Source organism: Cavia porcellus, unplaced genomic scaffold (genome assembly GCF_034190915.1).
Source record: "Cavia porcellus strain 051 isolate PalLab524CR breed Dunkin Hartley unplaced genomic scaffold, mCavPor4.1 scaffold_33, whole genome shotgun sequence".
NCBI lineage: Eukaryota > Metazoa > Chordata > Mammalia > Rodentia > Caviidae > Cavia > Cavia porcellus.
Window position 1 is genome coordinate 38,922,289 of NW_026947516.1, and position 8,559 is coordinate 38,930,847.

Below are 8,559 nucleotides of genomic sequence, written 5' to 3' on the forward strand. Positions count from 1 at the left end.
CAGTTGAATTCCTGGAAAACCTGCTGGTGATAAGGTATTGAGCTAGTACCTCATGTTAAGTGTTCAGGGTTATGCTGGAATGACTGCAGACCTCCTTGAAATAGCGATTGCAGACAAGTGAACCCCGAGGAACCTGGATAGTTGAAGCAGGCACTCCAAATATTCATGCACTGCAAGTATTCACTTTCATTTTGGGTCTCATCTTCTGGTTGCTGGCTTTTAGTGCTAACTGATACTACCATGGTGGCAGTAATCCAGCAGAGACTGCATGTATGGTTTGCAGGTTTGCTTCCCAAGCCACCAGAAACTTGGCAGAACCCAAATCATTGTGGCATTTTCTTTCCTCCCTTGAAACATTTGGCTTTCTAAGTTTGATAACTGAATAGACTGGGCTAGTCACCTTTGGACCCCATATACCACAAACAGAGCTAAAGACAGAGCCAATTACTTCCTTCCACTTGTCAAAATATGTCAAATATGCTTGATCACCACAAGTTCAAAGAAAATTCTGAGGCAACTTAGAGAGGTGAATCAAATACTGCATGATTGGAATGGCTGTGGTTGTATGAGGTGGAAAGCTGCAGAGTTGGGCTGAAACTCTTCACAGAAATCCACAGGCTTGTGGTTGCCAGGCAACCACACTGGGCTGAGATTGGCTGAACATCCCTGTGAGGTGGATTTTAGGCTCTAGGTTTGAAAATTTAAAAGACTGGTATAGTCAAGTTTGGAACCCATAGACCTCAGACATACCAAAAGGTTTTCCAATTACTTCCCTCCACTTCTCAAAATATGTCAAATTTTCTTGATCACTACAACTGTAAAAAAAAATTCTGAGGCAACATAGAGGGGCTAATCAAATACTGCATGATTGGAAAGGCTGTGGTTGTATGAGGTGGAAAGCTGCAGAGTTGGGCTGAAACAGTTCACAGAAATCCACAAGCTTGTGGTTGCCAGGCAACCACAATGGGCTGTGATTGGCTGAGCACCATTGTGAGCTGGACTTTAGGCTCTAGGATACAAGTGTGCAGTAGGAGACCTGAGTCACAATGCTGGGCGTTGCCATGGAGACCTCAGTGGCACAGAGGACCTTGTAGGGCAAGATTTAAATAGGATGAATATTCTTGGCCTGGTATGCCACAATATTCTCTCTGAAGGCTTCACTGCTCAGAATTAGTGGATGGAAATGCTTGCCAATCTACACATTGATGTACTTTCAATGGGATATTAAATATGCCAGGGCCTGGCAGATGACCTCTGCCATGTCCTATCCTTGAGCATACGCTTTTCGCTTGTCATGTCAGTCATTTGGCTGAGTCCTGTTCCCTAAGCTATTCAGTCAAGACTTGCTGGCATCATTCACGTGCAGTATAAGAGCTTTCTGTGAAATTTCTCAGCAGACTTCCTCTGCAAGCACATAGCTTTGGATATGAGAGACAGTGGTGGAAGTTGAATTTCAAGGGCAGATATTTGAAAACAATGAAACAAGCCCCGAATAAGATCTTTACATGTTTCCCAGATGAATATGTTTGGAAATATGGGGGAAGATGGAGGTCAAGGCTGGGAAGAGTGCACCCCCATTTCAAGGTACAAAAACCAGGGAAAAACATGGGCAAGCAAGAGAGCTGGTTAAACTGATGTAAAAATCTTTGATGATGAAAGGAAAATTATATTCTCATGATGATATAATCAGGCTGTAGAAGTGAAGTTCTCATGTGGGTTGTCCTATGTGTGGACTTCTGCATTGGGCAGTGGATGCAGGACAGGAGATCTTCAAATAAATCTGGTGGAACACAAAATACTGAAAAAAAAATTCAGCCTGAATCCTGTGTATTCCTTCCCTTCGAGAACATATATGGATAATGTACGAAGTTTCAAAAGAGAAAATGTCTATTGGGTCATGGTTTCAACAATGAAATGGTCACTTCACATAACATTTTGAATTTTGCTTTCACAGTTGCTCATGTACCAGGCCGGAGTAAAGCAGAATGCAGAGTAAGCCTCATCAATAGTTGTGCATTCCATAAGTGGTTTTAAAACCAGTGAAACCCTTTGGACTTAGTGTTTGTATTTAATTGGTTGATTGGTTTTGCAAATTGTTTGTTTTACTATTTTTAACTTTGTGAGTCAGGGAAGCCCTCACTCATAGTGATTTCGACCTCTCCAAAAGCTCTGAAGTTATTCATGTAACAGTTATTACATGCTATAAGTTTCTCCTATTAAAACTTGAAAGACTAACAGACTCTGCTACTTTTCATCTAGATTCAGTGTTGGGCTAACTTCAGGGTTGGACTTTTTACAAGTCCTTTGAAATGTGTCCTCCTCTAGTCACTGGTCGTGCTGGAATTTACTTTCTTGTGAAGACAGGATTTGAGCAAATTGACACAAGTACAGTTTGCCACTACTCTGGACACCTGGTTAAATATCGAGTTCCCTAAATGGTGTGTGTTTTACTTTGATCTCTGTTCGCACTTTGCTCATCCAGTTAGAACCACAGGGCTCCAGGCCATAGCGTTCCAGGCCTAAACAAGAAAATTTCCATTCCATTTTGGGAGTTCATTTGTCTCTCATAATTACTTTTTCCACAAATGTGTGCTTCAGGAGAGGCCCTGTCCAAATGTGGAGAGGCCCATTTTCATTCACTCACTTTCAGACTTTCTAAGATATTCAGTTACTAGAGATTTGCCCAGACTTGCCATTGTCAAGGGACAGTGCACTTCACTTGAAGTTGTGCAGTATTACTTCATGTGTCTCCGTGGAAATTCCACCAATGGGAAACTCTCGCTGTAGTCATCTCCAAGTGTTGCTGCGTAAGAAAATATAACTAACAAAGGATGTGGTTTCAAGCAGAATGAGGAAAGGAGGGATTATCTTTATTTCAGTGCAGGTTGACCTTTCAAAGAAACAGTAATTCCTATCAAATAGGAGGTAAAATCTTTTGTAAAGAGACATGGACATGACACACTCAACATTATGTCACTTTTTTTAAAACGCCAAGGGCATTTGAGAAATTCTTGGCTGCTGAATTGTCCCTTTTTGCAAATTTCTCTTAGGTAAGACACTCCAGCTTCTTCAAACCATGGTACAGTTCCTTCCATGTAAAAAACCAAAGCAAAAAACAAAATAAATTAAAACAAAACCCATCAAATTACATTTGAGAGCACACAATTGCTCAGCAGGCCCACTATTCAAGAAGCTAGAGGTACAGAATCCTCAGCCTTCAGCCCATGGCCTGAAGTTTTGTCTCTCTCATGGCCCCTCAATTCCCTGGCATGTCCACATTAACTCATGAATCTTTACTCATTTCCTCTTCAAATGCACAGGATCCAATATATTTGAACCCTTTTGACCTGGGCTGTAATCATCCAAGGACACACAAGAGGAAGTGCAGCCACTCCCTTGCCTGGGGCCTTGGAGCTTATCACAATAGAAATGGACACCTGAACAAGGGGAGCCAAACAAAGAGAGGCATATTCCTAAAGCCTGAAGCACAGAAGCTACCTATAGACCAGTAGTGGGATTTCACAAATTATGTAAGAATCTCTGTGCACATGCTTGGCATGGCCCTCATGCCTATTATCCCAGCAATCTGGGGGCTGAGCTGGATGGATCCTTGGGAGTTCCAGTCCATCTTGGGCTACGAATTGATCTCAAGGCCTCTTTCAACAACTACATAAGATGCTGTTTCCAAAAAGAGGACAACATTAAACTAGACACACTTGGTCTAGGTCCCTGGGTTCACTACATGAGTTGTGGAGTCTAAATATTCCATGCCATGAGAAAATACCTGGGATTTCTAGTGAAAGGGGCATTTGCATCCCTTTTCTAAGGGTATCCCTTTCACCATGTTACAGTTGAATTCCTGGAAAACCTGCTGGTGATAAGGTATTGAGCTAGTACCTCATGTTTAGTGTTCAGGGTTATGCTGGAATGACTGCAGACCTCCTTGAAATAGCGATTGCAGACAAGTGAACCCCGAGGAAGCTGGATAGTTGAAGCAGGCACTCCAAATATTCATGCACTGCAAGGATTCACTTTCATTTTGGGTCTCATCTTCTGGTTGCTGGCTTTTAGTGCTAACTGATACTACCATGGTGGCAGTAATCCAGCAGAGACTGCATGTATGGTTTGCAGGTTTGCTTCCCAAGCCACCAGAAACTTGGCAGAACCCAAATCATTGTGGCATTTTCTTTCCTCCCTTGAAACATTTGGCTTTCTACGTTTGATAACTGAATAGACTGGGCTAGTCACCTTTGGACACCATATACCACAAACAGAGCTAAAGACAGAGCCAATTACTTCCCTCCACTTGTCAAAATATGTCAAATTTGCTTGATCACCACAAGGTCAAAGAAAATTCTGAGGCAACTTAGAGAGGTTAATCAAATACTGCATGATTGGAATGGCTGTGGTTGTATGAGGTGGAAAGCTGCAGAGTTGGGCTGAAACTGTTCACAGAAATCCACAGGCTTGTGGTTGCCAGGCAACCACACTGGGCTGAGATTGGATGAACATCCCTGTGAGGTGGATTTTAGGCTCTAGGTTTGAAAATTTAAAAGACTGGGATAGTCAAGTTTGGAACCCATAGACCTCAGACATACCAAAAGGTTTTCCAATTACTTCCTTCCACTTCTCAAAATATGTTAAATTTTCTTGATCACTACAACTGTAAAAAAAAATTCTGAGGCAACATAGAGAGGCTAATCAAATACTGCATGACTGGATTGGCTGTGGTTGTATGAGGTGGAAAGCTGCAGAGTTGGGCTGAAACAGTTCACAGAAATCCACAAGCTTGTGGTTGCCAGGCAACCACAATGGGCTGTGATTGGCTGAGCACCATTGTGAGCTGGATTTTAGGCTCTAGGATACAAGTGTGCAGTAGGAGACCTGAGTCACAATGCTGGGCGTTGCCATGGAGACCTCAGTGTCACAGAGGACCTTGTAGGGCAACATTTAAATAGGATGAATATTCTTGGCCTGGTATGCCACAATATTCTCTCCGAAGGCTTCACTGCTCAGAATTTGTGGATGGAAATGCTTGGCAATCTACACATTGATGTACTTTCAATGGGATATTAAATATGTCAGGGCCTGGCAGATGACCTCTGCCATGTCCTATCCTTGAGCATATGCTTTTCCCTTGTGATGTCAGTCATTTGGCTGAGTCCTGTTCCCTAAGCTATTCAGTCAAGACTTGCTGGCATCATTCACCTGCAGTATAAGAGCTTTCTGTGAAATTTCTCAGCAGAAATCCCCTGCAAGCACATAGCTTTGGATATGAGAGACAGTGGTGGAAGTTGAATTTCAAGGGCAGATATTTGAAAACAATGAAACAAGCCCCAAATAAGATCTTTACATGTTTCCCAGATGAATATGTTTGGAAATATGGGGGAAGATGGAGATCAAGGCTGGGAAGAGTGCACACCCATTTCAAGGTACAAAAACCAGGGAAAAACATGGGCAAGCAAGAGAGCTGGTTAATCTGATGTAAAAATCTTTGATGATGAAAGGAAAATTATATTCTCATGATGATATAATCAGGCTGTAGAAGTGAAGTTCTCATGTGGGTTGTCCTATGTGTGGACTTCTGCATTGGGCAGTGGATGCAGGACAGGAGATCTTCAAATAAATCTGGTGGAACACAAAATACTGAAAAAAATAATTCAGCCTAAATCCTGTGTATTCCTTCCCTTTGAGAACATATATGGATAATGTACGAAGTTTCAAAAGAGAAAATGTCTATTGGGTCATGGTTTCAACAATGAAATGGTCACTTCACATAACATTTTGAATTTTGCTTTCACAGTTGCTCATGTACCAGGCCTGAGTAAAGCAGAATGCAGAGTAAGCCTCATCAATAGTTGTGCATTCCATAAGTGGTTTTAAAACCAGTGAAACCCTTTGGACTTAGTGTTTGTATTTAATTGGTTGATTGGTTTTGCAAATTGTTTGTTTTACTATTTTTAACTTTGTGAGTCAGGGAAGCCCTCACTCATAGTGATTTCGACCTCTCCAAAACCTCTGAAGTTATTCATGTAACAGCTATTACATGCTATAAGTTTCTCCTATTAAAACTTGAAAGACTAACAGACTCTGCTACTTTTCATCTAAATTCAGTGTTGGGCTAAGTTCAGGGTTGGACTTTTTACAAGTCCTTTGAAATGTGTCCTCCTCTAGTCACTGGTCGTGCTGGAATTTACTTTCTTGTGAAGACAGGATTTGAGCAAATTGACACAAGTACAGTTTGCCACTACTCTGGACACCTGGTTAAATATCCAGTTCCCTAAATGGAGTGTGTTTTACTTTGATATCTGCTCACACTTTGCTCATCCAGTTAGAACCACAGGACTCCAGGCCATAGCGTTCCAGGCCTAAACAAGAAAATTTCCATTCCATTTTGGGAGTTCATTCGTCTCTCATAATTACTTTTTCCACAAATGTGTGCTTAAGGAGAGGCCCTGTCCATATGTGGAGAGGCCCATTTTCATTCACTCACTTTCAGACTTTATAAGATTTTCAGTTACTAGAGATTTGCCCAGACTTGCCATTGTCAAGGGACAGTGCACTTCACTTGAAGTTGTGCATTATTACTTCATGTGTCTCCGTGGAAATTCCACCAATGGGAAACTCTCGCTGTAGTCATCTCCAAGTGTTGCTGCGTAACAAAATATAACTAATAAAGGATGTGGTTTCAAGCAGAATGAGGAAAGGAGGGATTATCTTTATTTCAGTGCAGGTTGACCTTTCAAAGAAACAGTAATTCCTATCAAATAGGAGGTAAAATCTTTTGTAAAGAGACATGGACATGACACACTCAACTTTATGTCACTTTTTTTAAAACGCCAAGGGCATTTGAGAAATTCTTGGCTGCTGAATTGTCCCTTTTTGCAAATTTCTCTTAGGTAAGACACTACAGCTTCTTCAAACCATGGTACAGTTCCTTCCATGTAAAAAACCAAAGCAAAATTCAAAATAAATTAAAACAAAACCCATCAAATTACATTTGAGAGCACACAATTGCTCAGCAGGCCCACTATTCAAGAAGCTAGAGGTACAGAATCCTCAGCCTTCAGCCCATGGCCTGAAGTTTTGTCTCTATCATGGCCCCTCAATTCCCTGGCATGTCCACATTAACTCATGAAACTTTACTCATTTCCTCTTCAAATGCACAGGATCCAATATATTTGAACCCTGTTCATCCAAGGCTGTAATCATCCAAGGACACACCAGAGGAAGGGCAGCCACTCCCTTGCCTGGGGCCTTGGAGCTTATCACAATAGAAATGGACACCTGAACAAGGGGAGCCAAAACAAAGAGAGGCATAGTCCTAAAGCCTGAAGCACAGAAGCTACCTATAGACCAGTAGTGGGATTTCACAAATTATGTAAGAATCTCTGTGCACATGCTTGGCATGGTCCCTCATGCCTATAATCCCAGCAATCTGGGGGCTGAGCTGGATGGATCCTTGGGAGTTCCAGTCCATCTTGGGCTACGAATTGATCTCAAGCCCTCTTTCAACAACTACATAAGATGCTGTTTCCAAAAAGAGGACAACATTAAACTAGACACACTTGGTCTAGGTCCCTGGGTTCACTACATGAGTTGTGGAGTCTAAATATTCCATGCCATGAGAAAATACCTGGGATTTCTAGTGAAAGGGGCATTTGCATCCCTTTTCTAAGGGTTTCCCTTTCACCATGTTACAGTTGAATTCCTGGAAAACCTGCTGGTGATAAGGTATTGAGCTAGTACCTCATGTTAAGTGTTCAGGGTTATGCTGGAATGACTGCAGACCTCCTTGAAATAGCGATTGCAGACAAGTGAACCCCGAGGAACCTGGATAGTTGAAGCAGGCACTCCAAATATTCATGCACTGCAAGTATTCACTTTCATTTTGGGTCTCATCTTCTGGTTGCTGGCTTTTAGTGCTAACTGATACTACCATGGTGGCAGTAATCCAGCAGAGACTGCATGTATGGTTTGCAGGTTTGCTTCCCAAGCCACCAGAAACTTGGCAGAACCCAAATCATTGTGGCATTTTCTTTCCTCCCTTGAAACATTTGGCTTTCTAAGTTTGATAACTGAATAGACTGGGCTAGTCACCTTTGGACCCCATATACCACAAACAGAGCTAAAGACAGAGCCAATTACTTCCTTCCACTTGTCAAAATATGTCAAATATGCTTGATCACCACAAGTTCAAAGAAAATTCTGAGGCAACTTAGAGAGGTGAATCAAATACTGCATGATTGGAATGGCTGTGGTTGTATGAGGTGGAAAGCTGCAGAGTTGGGCTGAAACTCTTCACAGAAATCCACAGGCTTGTGGTTGCCAGGCAACCACACTGGGCTGAGATTGGCTGAACATCCCTGTGAGGTGGATTTTAGGCTCTAGGTTTGAAAATTTAAAAGACTGGGATAGTCAAGTTTGGAACCCATAGACCTCAGACATACCAAAAGGTTTTCCAATTACTTCCCTCCACTTCTCAAAATATGTCAAATTTTCTTGATCACTACAACTGTAAAAAAAAATTCTGAGGCAACATAGAGGGGCTAATCAAAT